The following is an 18,209-nucleotide window of genomic DNA, read 5'->3' as shown; positions in this document are numbered from 1 at the left end:
TCAATTAAGTGTCCCTTTTTGAGCGCAATTTCGAGTGTCGTTTAATCCCAAAGTACGCACATTAATCCACAAGTGACACACCAATACGGAACTAATTTCAGGCCAGTCTCTTGCCCCGTCCTAATTATAGCAAACTTTATGTCACCGAGTAAACTGCTTAGTTCCAAAACGACCCATTTAATTTTAGATGCGCTAGTTGCTGTTGCAAATCTAATCGAAGCTTTTAGCCGAGTTGAATATTTATCCGCGTTGACAGAAATAGACAAGCGAGTTATTAACAACAATGTAGACGGGGATCAGGAATGCGGCTTTAAAAACCACCGGGTTTCCGATACAAGTCCACTTAATCGCGTCGTCAATTTTATTTTGGTTGGAGCTTTTAAAAGAGGAAGATAAATGGCGTGTTAATTCTTTTAGAGCTCAAGGAAATTGTTTCGGAAATAAAAATCCTTAATTGATGGCGGTGCCGAAACGGGCTTTTTATAACTAAAGTGAGTTTACACATAATTCAGATTTCAATCTTGACGTTTTAGCACAATGCTCGGCCACACTAATGGCCGCTCTTTGGAACTAATAAAGAATGTTTTACATCGAACCAGCTTTCGACACGATTTTCCTTTTAGGCTCATATATGATGCAAAGGCTTCTGCTGATAAGTTTTAATTCGGAACTTTGAATTATTAATTGCCGCACATTTGCATGCTTCAAGAAAGAACCAACGGCGTTCGCTCATTTTACTTCAAATTATTGAATCCATAAACAAATACCAAAGCGCCAGTGACAAACTGCAAAGTGCCAGACAGCCAAACATCATATTTATGCGACAAATGTTGCGATCGATTGCTGCCGCATTAACATTCCATGAGCGGTGTTAAATATTAAAAAATCAATAAAGCTCCAACTGAATTCATATTTAAAACAAACTTGCTTTTAATAAATCACCACATTTTGCACACAAATTAAAAGCTGTCTCTCCTATCTATCTATACAGGGTGTTAGGGAATGGCTTAGAAATATTTCGTATGTGAATTTGTCAATCCTTATATCATTTTTCCAAAAAGTGCGTACTTTCTTAAAAAAAAATTATTAACCCAACTGTTGAGAGCCACTGTGGCTTATGCCAGTTTATTAGCAGTTAATTTTTTCACTAAACAAAATAGAGATGGTGGCGTGTAGGTGTTTTAAGAATTTTTCAAAATTGTGACTAACGTGTTCAATTGTATGGAAGGTTCGAATCCCGGCCCCAGGAAAAAAAATGTTTTTTTTTCGTAAAATTTAATAACAAAACACAATTTGAAATAGAAGAATAACGTAGTTGACCAAGAATCTATTCTACGTCTGCTGTTTTATCAATAATATTAAAATTTAAGCTAATTTTTATAATTCTAGTTCAGCAGTTCTCAAAATTCGGGACTTTAATTTCAGAACGAGTTTTTGGAAAAACTATGCATTTTTTATTTACATAAATTTTGCTTAATCGATTTGTCTTGAATTCTCTATTTACCCTTAAATTTTTGCTAAACCATTCCCTAACACGCTGTATATATAAAATTGTTTGTCCTAACTGACCGACATATCAACGTACAACCTAAACGGCTAAGTATAGCAACCTGAAATTTTCACAATAAGTAACTTTTATAACGTAGGCATGTACCAAGAAAGGATTTTTGGAAAATCACCCCCTAAAGGGATTCAATGGAGTGTTAAAATTTGAACAAAAATTCGTCTTTTTTAAAGATATATTCTTGAAAATTAGTATTTGGGCTTTTGGATAAAAAAAAAAGACGTGTTTTAGGATTTTTGGAAAATCACCCCATAAGAAGGTTAAATGAGGTGTTAAAATTTGAATAAAAATCCGTCATTTTTAGAGTTATATTCTTGAACATTACTATTTGGGCTTTTGGTTAAAAAAGAAAATAGAAGTGTTTTTAAATTTTTGAAAAATCAACCCCTAAGAGGGTTAAATGGCGTAATAAAATTTGTACAAAAATTCGTAACTTTAGAATTCACATTAATTAAAGTTGGTGTTTGGGCTTTCAGTAAAAAGTAGAGAACCACTGTTTTAGTTGGAAATACTAACCCCAAGGGGGTTGAACAGGGATTTGAATTTATATAAAAATCCGTAATTTTTTTTTATTTGTATCCATGCAGTTGGTACTTGAGCTTTCGGTTAAAGATGAAAAACTTGTGTTTAAGATCATTTGGAATTTCTACCCCTAAGGGGGTTAAATATAAGTTATATTTATGAAAATTGGTATTTGGGCAGTCGGTAAAAAATAAAGAAAGACGTGTTTCATGTTTTTTTTTTTGAAATACCACCCCTAAAAGAGTTAAATATCAAAATCCGTCAGTTTTTAACTGATATCTATAAAAACTGGTATTTGGGCATTCGGTGAAAAAGAAAGAAACAAGTATTTTATTATTTTTAGAAATTCCATTCACAAGAGGGTTGAACATAAAAATTTGTCATTGAAGTTATAACCAAGAAAATTGGTATTTAAGCGTTCGTCTAAAAACAAAAAAACCCGTGTTTCAGGTTTGTTGAAAAATCCACTCCAAGGGGGTTAAACAAAAAATCCTTCATTGTTGAAGTTATACATAAAAAAATTCTTTTTTGTTGAAGTTATACATATCAATTAATATATTAGACAGTCGGTTAAAAAAGAAGAGACGTATATTTCTGCATTTTTAGAAATTCCACGCCCAAAGGAGCTAAACGCAGAAGTCCTTCATTTTTGAAGTTGTATCCAAGAAAATTTGCATATTTTTGAAAATTGCAGTTTGTTTGCAATCATGAAAAAAAGCAAAATTTATTCGGGTTCGCACCCGGTTGTAAAGTTCACAATAAAATTATTAATTTTTATTACACTAAGTTTTCTGTGTTTCAAAATGGTTGTGAACATGCGTGCGAAGCCGTGGGCAACTGCTAGTTTTTAATAAAAATTCTTAAGACAAGACTAACAATGAGATAATAATTATCAGCAAACCTTTAGTTTTAACGAAACTCAACGTTAAACCAGCAGTATCAAGACGTAATAAAAGAGATTTTAAAACTTTGAGTCGTTTTATCTGAAAGTTTTTACCACTTATAGAATTAACTCCCGTCCGACATTCCTTGCGAAAATACGAGTAAGTTCTACACTTGACTTCACCATAAAGGGAATACATGCTCTTCCATGTCGCAGTTTTATCATTTCGAGCCTATTTTTAGCTTGCGGAAAGCGCGAGTGCATCAATCAATGTCGTACGGCGCCAAAGGAAAAAAATCTTATGAAAAATTTATACTCATTGTATTATATATTACACAAAAATGGTTAATCCCAGTGCCATGGCAATGTGTGCCCAACTTTCCGGATTTAGAACGCGTGCTGCAATGTTTGATCATCGTTGCAAACTTGATGCATGATTGTCGTACGAAAACAAAACAAAAGTTGCCCAACGACAAAATTAGACCACAAACTCCACGATGCACTATAAAATCATGGTAATAAATTCTCCCGATGCAAGTGCTCTTTACCGCAGGTTGCTTCATAAAATTTAAATGAAGCAAATGAAGACGTCATCGAGACTATGACTGCAGGTTTTATTTTTAACTAAATTAGTAATTACGGACTGGTTACGGGAATGTTTACGAGTTTGTAAAATATGTAACTAAATATTTGCTTTCAGTGGACACAAGCGGTTTACCTAGTGTATAATTCAATTTGGTTCAGGCTTCGCAACTAAACCAATTTCGGATAATAGTATTTGTATGTTCTTCAGTGCAATCAGTGTTGTGGCAAATTGCTTACTTGCACTAATGTAAACGAACAAAGTTATCAAACCCGTGGTTTACATCATTTTAAATATGGACAATGATTTTACTACTGGTGGAATTGCATTTTCCGCACAAAGAAAATTCCAAGATCAAATTAAATTTTTGGGATAAATAACAAATATTGTAAAGATTTTAAAAAGTGTTAAATGTCGATTAATAGGGTTTTAGGTATATTTTTATTTTCCTAACCAAAATTTATAATTCTATTAATAAATATGCAATTACAGATTTCAAAAAATTTGTTTGATGATAATTTTACACCGTTTACAGATTCCTGATAGTTTAAATTCTTCGCTTTCTCGCTTAAAAACGAAACGAAATCGTTTTATTTTAGCACTTCTTTTGCTGATTTTGACAGATTGTATTCTTGATTGTATAATCGTCATATTCTGCCACTTGTCTCGTAATGTTTTTTTGAGAATTCTTCACTTAAAAATGGACCAGATTCCCTGAGAACGCACTTTATTAGACTAATTTTTAAGTGAGTGAAGAATCGCAACAAGCAGGCAAGTTGTTATTTCAAGGTGATACATCGTTTTTAAGAGAGAAATCATTCAAAATAATATTTTCTATTCTAAACGAAACAAGTGTTTTAGAAAATTCTCAGGCGAGCTATTTTAACAACACAATTGCCAAAATAAAACCATTGTAAGTACTCTTATGTAATTATTATTACTTGTAAGTTACTCATTTTCTAAAACTAAAACTAGTTATTTACTTGCAAAAGAGTTTATGTTTCAATTCGACAACAGAGGGGAATAAATAAATCGTCCGTAAAGTTGGCAAGATAAGTACTATTTCAGAAAAAAACTGCTCTCAACTCAAATTTCTATTATTACTTCTGAGTTTTGCCTTTAAATCCTATCCGAAATTATCGAAGCTTCAGATATGGTAGCCAATGAACCATATTTTTCCATTTTTGGCAACAATTTATGCCATTATTCGAACAAAAATGATACAAAAAAAACATATTATTCAAAATTGATTTTGACGCACTTTTTCACTTAAACTACGTATTAATTATTCGAAGCCTCTTTATAACGCAAAGTTTATCACTCTGAGTCAAATTTAGTTAAATAAAACGACTTTTCCGCAAGAAGTTTTACCAGTGTTGGGAAATGTAGGCTGGGTAAAAAGTAGTATCAATAAGTAATATGAACAAAATTTCTATAAACAAATATACGGATGTGCCATGGCCATGGTCATGGAGGACCACAGAGGACAATTTTCCACCTATTTTGCTCGTATTGTAGCAACGTTTTCTTTGTACACCATAAAGTTTTACAACAGATAATGGTGTTTAAAATAAGCAACCCTCACAATAAGATGTTTTGACAAGGGTGACCCGAAAATATTTACCGATCAATTTGCCTAAAACACAATAAATCAAACAATAAACTTGCCTGTTTGGGGTAATCATAATAAAAATTTAATTTTAAACATTTGTACAATATAACAAAAAAACTAATAATTAATATCCAAAATTAAATTTTACAATCGAAATACCTAAAGATAAAGCTAGATAAGAAAAAATAATTTTCTAGATCTGACTTTAATCCTACAAAACCAAAAATTTTTATCTTGTATCAGGGTTATTTCAAGTTACGAAAAGTGGAAATTTATAAGTGTTGTACTTATAGGTATTTAGATACCTAGTTACTCAAAATATACGTTCAAAAGTACTATTTTGTGTCCAAACCACAGAATATATAGTTCCTCCACCTTTCTTCCTTTAAGATGGAGTAATATCGACGTTTAACAGATTTAGAAATGTTTTATCTACATGTTTATTTTTTGCATGGTTTTTTATTGTTAGAAATTGTTAATATTATCTTTTGTTAAAAATTGAAAAAACTACCCATTTGCACTCTTGGTGTTCGTTAATTGCAATTTGTTCGGCGTGCACAGTAATAACCCCTTTATCGCCCACTTTTACGCTTTCAATGCGGGTTGTGCTGTCATGTCGTATCTGATTAACACCATGATAAATAATATTTCGCACTGATTGAAAAACAAATGTAAAAATCAGAAGCTCGTAGAATTGAATTTATCTTGTTCTCCTCCGCACAAAAGCAAATAATGAGCCGTTACAATTTGCCGTCTTAACGTTTTAAAATCGTCTTTTTTGTGGCTCTCAGCAACAAGTCCCGTCTTGAGCAGAACGAATTTCCCCTTTGAAAAATGTTGACACACATCCGCCGCATAACGTAATGATGCATGCGGTTTCAGCAACTGCAAACCGACGACCTCAACATCACTCCTCGTCTGCAAAGTTGATATAAAAGCGGCGGCGGCATTCCCTGCAGACTTAAGTTAATCATTGTTATGTGGGCAGCGTGTTTGTCTCTATGTAGGCCACTTGCTCATCTATCCTGCCAGGGAATTAAAAAGTCTGTAAGAACAATCGCGACCCCTCTTCATTGTTCGCTGCAAAATTCATGGGTGTGTTCCTGGATGCCTTGAGAGCACGAATTTCCGGTCGGGATTTCATTTTCCTCTCGGCTGTTTTTTCCCGACCCAACATCGTGCAATTTTTATCGGGGTTATGTTTATGGAGTCGATTTTGGGTTATGGTGACGCAACGGCGTCGTCATTAATCTTGAATAAAAAATGATCCGGGGCTTGTTCGCGACTCGACTCTCCTGTCTGTTCTGTTTCTTCGAGATATAGAAATGTCGCCCCATTATGGTATTAGTTTTGCCACTCATTCATCATCGCTTAAGCCTTCCGTCTGCGGACGTTTCTGCTTTAAAATTCCATATCGAAATTGCATACGTGAAAGGGGGAATACAGGTGCGAAGCTCGCTACATCTAAAATTCATCATCGCTTTGTACACCCAACTTCAGATAAGACCTGCCCCAAGCTCGGGAGCTTTCGGCAGAAAGCTCCCTAACGTCAATCTAATTACTTTCAAACCTCGAAAAAGCCACCAAAAACTCGAATCCAACTTACAACTAGTTTGTACCTCACGCAAAACACTTTCAAGCCGTTCGTGTAAACTAAATATTTCAGTTTACTGCCGATAACATGCAAAAGTAAATATTTGCCGGCAGATGAAAGAAGGAAGAAATCAAGTGGCATTTTTACTGTTTACAAATAGATAAAATTTTACATCAAATTCTTGGACGGTGTTTTGACAGCAAACGTTAGACAATATTTGTTTACATTCGTGTGGGATGTTACACCTGCTTCAAGTGATTAAAACTCGGCCTTTTTGGGTTATTATTCTTCAGAATGGAAGTCAGTTACAAAGTTTAAATACGACACTGCCAGCCACTTTTTATTCAACTGCAATCTCATTCAAGGCAAATTGGATTCCTTAGATTTTAATTAGCAGCGTAAAGTCTAATTAATACAAGTTTTAATAAACACAGACTAAAAATGAGAAATTTTGCCAAGTGATTATCCAAAGGCGAAAGCCAAGACGTGACACCTTTTTTAACGAATAATTAACACAAAAATTCGTTCTGCAAACTCACTTATCTCCGTTTTATTGCAAAATAAACGGAAATGTAAAATTCCCTAAAATATTTAACACATTCCTTACCCTTCCTAACGAGTTTACACAAGTTTGTACAAATGAATGTCTAAATTATTCACGCGAAAGCCTTTGAAATCTTTTCCTGTCATTTTTAAAATATTAATACATGTATTAAAGACTTAACAAAGCAACGCTCTGCAACTCGTTTAAATTTTAAAGAACTGAAAACGATGTTTCCTTTTATCCAAGTTTATTGAACTTAAGGATAATCCTTCCCCAAACACTTTTCATGGTTAGATAACTCAAATACCCAACCTTTTTTATAAATCAAAAATCAAAAAAACACTATAAGACCAGTCTACGGGGGACTATAACTTAGGAGACTGAACGAGATACAAAATTATACGATTTTCTGTACCCATGAAATAATAGTACAGCAGAGTAAAATGAACCGTCTCGATGCCAAATCGTTTTAAATTAATTTAAATTCTATCAATTTACCAATAACTTGGAAAAAAATGCAAAAATGTTGAGCTTTGCATTCTCAACAGACTACAAAAACTGAAGACTAAGATTTTTAGAGAAATACGAGAAAAAAATTATTTTAAAGTTAAAATTTGCGCTTCGTCTCGTATTTTTCCAAACGCTGCGAATACGGTTAAAGATATAAGAAAAATGTTCGAAAGGAAGTTGTAGAGAATTAAATTTTCTTCAAAAAAGTCAAGACCATATCTTTATCTTCAACGGTTTAGGCTTTGAAGACGTTCAAAGATGCTCAAGCGACGAATTTCCTTCATTTTGCCGGTGGACAAGTGTGAGAAAGTAAATTTATACCCAAACCGTTGAAGATAGAAGCATGGTATCGCGGACTTTTTTGTAGAAAATTTAATTCTCTACAACTTTGTTCCTTACAATTTTTTTGTATCTTCAGCCGTATTCGCAGCGTTTTAATAAATCGGCGACGGTGCCCAAAAAATTTGCGTTTCTTCTTATATTTTTGTAAACGCAGCGAATACGGTTGAAGATAAAAAAAAGTGAAAGGAACGAGGTTGTAGACAATTGAATTTTCTACAAAAACGTCTGCAACACGATATGTCTATCTTCAACGGTTTAGGTATAAATTCATTTTCCAATATTTGACCACCGGCAAAATGAAGAAAATCCATCGCTTGAGCGTCTTTGGGGCCTAAATAGTTGAAGATGGGGATATGGTCTCGCGGATTTTTTTAAAGGAAATTTAATTCTCTACAACTTTCTTCGGAACATTTTTCTTGTATCTGTAACCGTATTCGCAGCGTTTTGAAAAATATGAAGCAAAGTGCAAATTGGCAAAACTTTAAATTTTTTTTTTAATATAATTTAAGATATATCTTTTCCACTATTTTTATCTCCTATTATTGAGAATTTGATGCTCTATCTGCCTGTACTTTTTTTATTCGCTTTGTACTAACCGTTAATTAATTACAACTTATTTTATAAATGCATTGCTCTGAAAAATACGATAATGGAACAACTGCGCCTCTGGCGATATTAACGGAACTATCAAGGACGGGGACGTTTTAGTTGTACATACGTCGTTTCATATCCTAAGTTTTAGATATCCGTAGACCAGTTTTAAGGCAAGAATTCAAAACGAGTGGCGTTAGCCACGAGTTTTTTGAAATAATGAGTGCTTTAAGGTCTTATGAAACGTGTTTTTTTATACTATTTGTTACACATTGTTTGGGTAAGTAATTTATGTGTCACATTCTTGAATATTTCAGGTGAAAATGGGGTGATCAATCATTATTTGTGCTCCCCCTTTACGTGAGCCATAATGAGAAGGGAAAAGTAAAAATCAAGAACAATACTCTGATAAAATGTGCTATTTTCTCCACGGTTTCCCCCCATTAACTGCTGCCGACAAATTGAATTTCGATAAAGCGTCAAGAATTGCGCTTTGAAAGTAGCAAAAGTGGCCAAACTCATTACTGCGAAACAATATTTTGCAAACTATTAATTCCATAGTCTGGGTGCGCTCGCCTAATCTTAACAACTTTGAAACATGAACTTTGTATGGACATAGTTTATTAATTATTTGCCAGAGGCAGCGCAACTTTTCTCCTTGTGGTTTCAAACTATGCCACTCGCTTTAAAAAATGTCGGTTTCTTCTATTGCCACGAAAGCTCTTAGACACTTGTGTACAAACAATAATGTAAAACAAATTACACAGCCATCGATTTATTTACACTGACAAAGAGTAACACGAGTGAGCGACCTTTTGATGGAAAAATCGTTATGTGCTACAATGCACGTACTGAATCAAATAACAATTATGTTTCCATTACCAAAACGAAGTGACAATACGTTCATTTCCGATGGCAATCAGGCCAGTCCGGTTTTTCAAATCGATTCCTGCTTTGTCCAATACTGGCCGAATTTAAACCGCATTTCCAGGAGACCCTCTGTCTATCAAGACCAACATTAGGCTTAAACGGCACTGATGTAAGCACCTAATTAATGCATTTGAAACACCGATTAACATATTTGAATATAAATGCGAGTAAATAGTCGCATAGCTCAGGCAGTCCCAAGTCGTTGAAGATTTATGGTAATGTGTCATTAGCTTTTTATCTCGAAATATTTACTTGTACGGTTATTAATCATTTGATTAAGATTTTGACAAGGCATAAGGGTGAAGAAGTGACTCATCACCAGCCGAGAGGGTGTAAAAATGCTTGCGTCATCCCTTACAAGGGCCCAAAATCGAATCTATGCCATTAATAGTTTCTAGCGAGATTATTTTATTAGGGGATGCTAATACGCTCCCACTGTAAATTTGGAGCACAGTCGGTCGGTTTAGAGGCTTAAATCAATTAATCAATACGATTCACCCGCAAGCCTTAGCCCAATTTCCAATTTTTTTACACTAATGGACCGTAAATAATTACCCTTTTTTCCTATCTCCTCTCAAAGAGCCAAGCGCTTGTGAAATTTGAATACGACTATAAATCATAAGTTGGCCCCCTTGTCAAATATCTGCCGCCCCCGAGTCACGTGGCAATTATTACGGAAACGTCTCGCATATTGCGCTTAATAAAAATGGAAATTTTAAACAATTACAAAGTGGCCGATTAACACGATTGGCTGGAAGAGACGCACCCATGAATTTGAATTTTTGCGGAATCGATACGAAGATGGATGTGGTCCGGCTGTCGGAGGCGGCTTCCATCTCCATATGGTTCGTGAGGCGAAAACAAAAAATCGGGAGATGTACGAGAAAAGCACCTGTCCCACATTCTGATCGGGGTGGTGTTGGGAATAATCATTGACTCGTTCAGTTATTTGACGCTTTGTTAATTAATTAATTGCACAGGCTGACAGTACCGTTTTGTACTCATTAACAACCAGTTCTGGAGCTTCCTATTCTACATTTTCAATGCAATTCATTATTTATTCCAGGCACTTATGACGCTTAATATGGTAATTAATTTTGTTGCATTTTACACGCGCTGCTGCAACTAGAACCATTTTTTTAATCTCATTTCAAACATTACGCTCCATGATCATGTAAAAATTTCGATAATAAATCACGTTCGGGTAAATTGGGATTTAGTGCAATTAATAATAGGCACTTCATTCGAAAAGCAACTCTATATATTGGATGGAAACTGCAATAATTCAAACAACTCTAAATTTATGTAAATAACTTGCGTTTGTACAAATATGTACATGTTGGTGATTATCTCTCCCAATTGTCTTGCAAACATAAAATTATAAATGATTGAGATATTAAATTACTCGGGAAATAGTTGTGTTTACAAATATGAGCATAAAAGCGAAAAAACAAACGAACGCTTCACATTTTGTTCAAGTTGTTGCAAATTTAATTCTGCTTCTGGCAATTAGTTCACTTTTAATGATTTAAAACCAAGTTCTAAGTTTTCTGGCATTTTCATTATTCGTAAAACTAAAAAATGACGAGCTATGTATTTAAAAATATGAAATATTAATATTACAAACGTTAATTGTCTAGTCATTTACTATAAATCATCGTCCGAGATATTTTGTGCTTCCAACAAATTAGAATTGTTACGATATCACGCTTATTTTTAATAATAAAAAAAAAATAAATAAAAATACGTAGCTGTTTGAAATAAAAATCTCTAAAGATTGGCCAAAGAGTTTTTCATTTTGATGCCTTGATGAAGTGTTTTAGTTCGAAAACGTGCTTATTTTAGTAGATAAGTACTAGATTTTGTTTTGGTCATTTTACAGATATCATTTCAAAGATATATTGAGTTGATATCTTTTGAAATGACATTTTTGACGAAAGAAATTGTTTTTGGTTGTTTATGGCAGGAATGTAATTAAGCTTTATATTTTAGCGACGTTTCGATTGTAATTAAATCATCATCAGCCTGCAACTTTGATAGGTGACATGGCACGACTTTTATGGTCAGGTCAGGTCAAAAAAAGCAAAAAAGCAAGACCTATCAATATAGCAGCCTGATAATGATTTAATTAAAATCGAAACGTCGCTAAAAATATGATGTTTAATTTGTTACCTGCCCTAAACAACCAAAAACAATTTTTCCGCCTTTGATATCTTTTTTAGGTAATTATACAGCTGCATTGGAAACGCCAGAAGACGAATATGTTTATGGTTTATCCTAGGCTTAAACTTAAAATAAAAACTCTGTAAGAGCTTTATGAATCAGTGTAATAAATAATAAGTAAAAAATGCGTAAATATTTAAAAATTAGGGGCAAACTTGTTTCTTATTTTTCCTTTTTACATTTTATGCTTGTCTTAACATGTTATTTCCAGTAGAACTTTTAGACTTTTTTCTAAGGATAAAAAATAATGTAGGTATATCATATCTTTATACAGGCTGCTCAAAAACTGGCGCACCAACTCAGTGGTACGTTATTGAGAAGCAAGTGCAGATTACGGGAAAAATGTTGAAAAAATTCCTAAAGTCATATTTAAAAAAATCTGGAGTTACAAACTTATTTTGTTAACTTCTTCAGTTTTCATTATTTTTTAATGTTTTTATGTTTCGCACTAAGTAATCGTTCCGTAACAAAACGATGAATAATTATTTTTAAATTACGTATCAGACTTTAGCAGTTTTTTGTATTTACAAAAAATAAAATTCATCAAAAAAACATAGTTTGTAGATGTGCCAACACTGGGAATTATTTCCTAGGAAACCATTTCAAAAATAATTTATTTTTATTGTTGATCAAATTCAATTGTGGTCTTTACTGTTAGACAACGTTGCCACATATCATTTATTTAAAATTTGTTATTTATTAATAAATTTAATACAAAGAATTTTTTTGCTATTTTTACCTTTATGTGTAAGCAATTCTCTACCACACTCCATTGAGTTGGTGCGCCGATTTTTGAGCACCCGGTATTTTGACTCAAATTATCAATTCATGAGAGAATTAAAAAAAAATTTCTTAAATAAATACTAAGAAAAAATATTTGAGAATAAATTTCATACATTTCTGTGGCATAGCCCGAGAAAGTCCAAAGTAACTTCTTGTTTAGCTGTTGGACCAACTAAAAGCTCTTTTTAAACACGACTAAGTTTTCCTTGAGAACTTCTCGATATGTAGTTCCCGAATATTTTGTTTAATAATTTCCGTAAAAGTATTGATTCATGTCGAAAGCTTTAGACCTTTTAGCACATCGAAAAAACATTTATATTATCGAGGAAAACAGAAGAGGCAAGTCTCCAGTTTCCACCTAATTTCACGTTGGTATTGAAAAGCTCCAGTGTTACTCGCTTAAGTACACTGTTGAACTGAAATTAGCTTTATAATTTCTTGTTGGAAAAATTACCTAGAATCCTCAGTCAAAATTGAGTTTAAAAAAAAACCCTAAAATCAATGAATAATTTTTTTTCTCTACCTACTATTTTTTCTTGATTTCTGCTACTGATGACACAACTGATTTAGCAATATATAACATCGCCAAATAAAAGTTTTCCTATAAAAATACCAATTCAATTATAATCTTCTCAACATTCTTAAATGCTTCTTTTAGTTTACATTGCAACATTAATCCACATTTTTCTGTGAATAACTCGCATCACATGATTGCACACAACAGGAAAGAATGTTATAACACTCACTGGCGCACAACGTTTTGTTATTTCAGACATTATTTATAGATTTTTGCTTCTCCCGGAGAATTTCAAGGATGCAAGTTGCAACATTTTTTGAACCAGTGTCTCAATGATGAAAAATTTTTTAAATCGAATTATTTTCAATAGTACAGAACTGGATGGAAAACCCAAAGATTTTTTTTCTTTGTGCAAACTTGTGGGCAGGATAAATAATCCGGCCTTTTCGCCGAGATTTAAAATTCCTGCCACTCCCGCGCATCGCCCTTTCAGGTCACGTGCCCATCTCACATGACCTAATGTAAAAAATGCTAGTGTTCTGGGGACTTATCCATCGATCTCGCATGAATCCCATTTTCCGCATTTCCCCGTCTGATTTACTTATCGACGTGAACTCGACGTTGCAAATTGAGAGAAAATAATCGACGTCAGCAGACGCCGTTATCGCCCTGACCTGTCGGGGGTGTTTTCCGGAAGCCGATATGGAAATCCTAGCCACCCACTATCGGAAAACTCACCCCCTTGAAACCCAATAACTTGGTCTAATTGATAGCAGGGTTAGTGGCCGACTCGCTCACATCTTTCCCACACACGACTCTTTGAACACGCCGAATAATTAGAGAAATGTGGCGCCCGATGGGATCCGAGTTTGAAAGCTTCCGGACCAGGCATTAGATGCAACATAATTAAAAAACCTGCTATGGTGCATCAAAACGCTGCGCTGTTGGGCTAAAGCTAGCTTCATTTCGTTAATTAATGGCGGGAAATGGGGCCGCAAAGAGAGTAGAATGGGACAAATAGCGTTCGATAAAGTTACACAGTGTGACAAACCGACGAAATTACGAGTTACGCGGTCGTATTTAAGCCAGTTTAATTATTACGAAGCAGTAAACTAACATGCACTCGGAGCATTTCACCTGGAAATTTTAAGCAATGCAAACATGTGGAGTTGGAATTAAGTACACGGGAGTTGGTGGGTACGTTTGTGTTTTCACTTTTCTTTTCCAAAGTTTAGATTGCGCGAAATGTCTCATTTGTCCCATGCCTCACGGTTTAGTGAATATTGCTCAAGTGTTGACTTTTCATTCTATCTGAAAGTGGGATGTTTGTTTATTTGCTTAACATTGTTTAATTTCATTCTTCTTGTCGACTAATTGTGCCTTGGCAAACACTGATTTCAATTATGAAAAACGGGACAGGACACGATGTTTCGCTTATTTGTTTTATGCTTTCCTCTACTCTAAACTTTGAAGTTTTGCGATGTTGTTACACTTAACTTCACCTTGTTTGGTTTTATTGCTACAGACGAGTGTAAAGACACTTGCGGTTACAAACACAATAAAATTAAACCATTGCTCACTATCTTTGACAAAATCGTGATGGTCTTCGAATTAAATGCTGTCAATCAAAAACATTTTTTTTACAATCTCACAGTATTGTTTGAAACCAGTGGCGTGGATTTTTGGAAATAGTTAATTTATCACTTCTGTTCAAAGTTTACTTTTGAAAGCTCCAGATGTCACAATTTTTTGAGGGATTTAGAAACATCCTGTGTCAACGTGGGAAAGGATCTCTCCAAAATTTTGAGCTATAATTGATGCTGAATATTCACTCCTTTTTATAGTCCTTTTTAGAACTACAGTGATGTCCGGTTATAGCGAACTTGGAAAATACATCAAAATCGGTTCGTTATATCCGAAGTTCGCTATAAGCGATAAATTAAAGAAAATAAATAAAAATAGAACAAAACAAATAAGTCTATTGTAAAAAAACTACTAATATGCATACTGTGTGAATTATATTGTTGTGCCAATATTGTTCAAAAATGATAGTAGAGCTTAAAAGTGAAAATAGTGAAAAATAACTCAACTTGCTTTATCCGAATATTTATACAGGTGGCCCAGAGGTGTGTAATCGGTCGATAACTTTTTTTGGTAATTGAAATATTGCTATGCTGTTTTTATTATAGAGCGGCTTAAAATCCACAAACTAAAAATAATTTTATTATGCACAGGATGGTGAACCAAAGTTATGTTTTTTTTAAATGGAACACCCTATATATTTTTGCATAATCTACGTAAAAAAAGAATGTAACTTTATATAAATTATTATAGGTATATCTTTTTTCGTTTTGGAATTATTCAACTTTTCGTTATAAAAAAACAATTTTTGAAAAATTACTGCAAAGTTGCCTATGAATATTTTCCAGCAAATTTGCAACAGAAAAATTCAGAATACTTTGTAGTTTTAGCAAATAGACGACTTTTTATTAAAGACCAGATAATATACAGAGTGTGCCAAAATACAAAAAATTTAATAACTCATTTTTTCAAATGGAACACCCTGTATTTTTTTCATGTATTGATAGAATTTTTGATAAGCTTTCTAACGGTGTAGGTTTGCATAGCAAATTTAAAATATTTTTCGGGTTTTTTCGAAAAAATAGCAATTTACTATATAAGCCTGGACGACTAATTTTAAATAGAATTACCAACGTTGAAACAATTTGACAATTAATTTTAATTCCGGATGGACTTTGGTTTTTGAAATAGAGTTTGGTCGGCGAATAAATTTGACACCAACTAAAATTTTAAACAAATCTGCAGCTACAGAAAAACAAGGCCTGTCTTAAGAAAAATATAAAAATTTAAAAATTTTGCATCGTTTTTTTTTGGCAAAGATTCCACCGAATTTCATTTCCTCACATCACCCCCTAGTAGTCATGTACACTTTAAAAAAAGTACTCAGAAGACACAACCCTAGCTGATATTGCGTTTTTTGACGAATTTTTAGATGCTCTACATCCCAAATTAATTAGTAAAAGTTCGTATAAAGCAAACTGATTTATTTTGACTTTTTTTGAGCTCTATTATCATAAAATATTAGCACATCTATCGAATTCAGGCTGTAAATTTATTTAAAAACACACGTTCTCACCGGTTAAAATGTTTTTATCAGTAATTTATTTATTTATTATTATTAACAACGACATATGTCTCAAAATTCGGTGAACAGTTCATTATAAACGGAAAATTGCATTACATTTTAAGTCAAATCTAGTTCCTTATATTCGGAAATTCATTATAAGCGGGTTTGCGTTAACCCGTAAAAAAATCCACTGAGCTTATGGAAAGATTTTCTGTGCTTAGAAAAAACAAATTTAATGTTTCAATTCTTTTGGCTATTTTTTTTTCAAATACCTAATCGTTTTGTTGAATTTAGAGACTGAAAACTACGGTTCCGGATTTGGTCATTCTTCTCAATGTTTTATTTAAAAACTGTTTACAGTTACTTGAAACTTGCTGTCGAAAGCTCATCCCTCGCCAAAGTATGGGCTTTTCTTCGAAAATAACCCTACGTTGCCGACAAATTACTGTGCAATTTTCCGAACAAAATCATTTGAAACCTTGCCAAACGCATTGTATTCCCGGAGCTTTTCGCTATGAAATGCGACTCCACTAAATAATTCACTTTCCCGCTGTTATCTCCCTCATTACTTAATAAAATGCCAACAAATCGCACAAACCCCGAAATTAAGTTACAAGTGTTGATGAATATGCAAGATCGCCCCTTCCGCACCTGCGATTTTTTCGCCCCCTTTCGTGCGGCGGAGACCCCCTGATAAATATTCAAAACGCGAAATACTCGAGATTATAAAGATTAACATGCATATTAAAGCGACTCCGCAGGGTCGCCGGAACCCCATCAAAAGCAAATTTACACATTACCAGAAGTGCTCGTAAAACGACGGCATGCGAGCACACGCGTCCCGAATTCGGGCTCAGTTGTCTTGTCCCCAACTGCGTAAAAAGCCAAATTCATAACTACCCCGAAAACATAAATAACCATCCTGGCGGTGCCGCCAAAGAGTCGACAAACAAAAATAGAAGCGCTATATTGGGGTTTAAGAGTTTTAACACATTTTCGCTAAAATTGGGCGCTCCATTACTAAATTAGGCGCTAACGTCAAGAGGAAACAGAAGGCCTTAATTAAAGTGGCTAAATTAAACAATTTTTGCAAAACAAAACTCGAAGCTAAAGGAAGCCTCTAATCCCGTTGTACATAATTTATAATCAGTTGCTGCTCAAAAATTAATCAAGACGTGTTCTTCTCATTTTTAACCAGGAAGGGACTCAAGCAGCTTTTTGACTGATAAACCACCCAAGAATGCTGGAAATGTGGCTGGCCGGTTTATGACCGCACATAACTTCATATTCAAGCCCAGCATGCAAAACGCAAGGTTAAAAATGGATTTGTATGGTTTATAAAATAAACGGAAGTCGATTAAACGTAGAAATTTTCACATTATCTGCTCGTTCGAATCTAATTTGTATTTTATGTAGTTCTTCATTGTTTGTATTTATTAGCTTTTGTTTATTTAAATGTGTATAAGCCGACTACTGGCGCAGGATATAATTGAAACATTCATCACTGTCAGATTTTAATCGAGAACTACATAAATTTTATATCTAGCCATATCTAAACAACTGGGCATTTTTATACATTACCACAACTCTATTTAACGTGACAACCAAGAAATTTAGCAATAGAAATACAACCTTACGTAATACTTATTCCAGACACAGTTGTGTGAACATAAAAATTCCAATCTTGTCATAAAACCACCCTGAAAGACAGTGATTCCATTATTGTGATTAAAAGTTGCACAATCCAACCTTTGTTCCGCAATTAATTCAAATTAAATTTATTGTGCGTTTGTTCAATTAATAAAATAACGAGCATTTCCATAATTGCGCTAATTTCTTATTGGACATGAAACAATGCTTGAT

At 33.8% G+C, this 18,209-nt stretch overlaps 1 protein-coding gene across 1 annotated transcript in view; it reads right to left on the bottom strand.

Moving 5' to 3' along the window:
- The window catches only part of dtn (detonator), a 78,517-nt gene that overhangs the window by 52,116 nt on the left and 8,192 nt on the right, over positions 1 to 18,209 (bottom strand). The window lies entirely within an intron of this gene.

This window comes from Tribolium castaneum, chromosome 2, assembly GCF_031307605.1.
Source record: "Tribolium castaneum strain GA2 chromosome 2, icTriCast1.1, whole genome shotgun sequence".
NCBI classification, from domain to species: Eukaryota; Metazoa; Arthropoda; class Insecta; order Coleoptera; family Tenebrionidae; genus Tribolium; species Tribolium castaneum.
The sequence above is the reverse complement of the archived record's forward strand: the minus strand, read 5'-3'. Positions and strand labels throughout refer to the sequence as shown.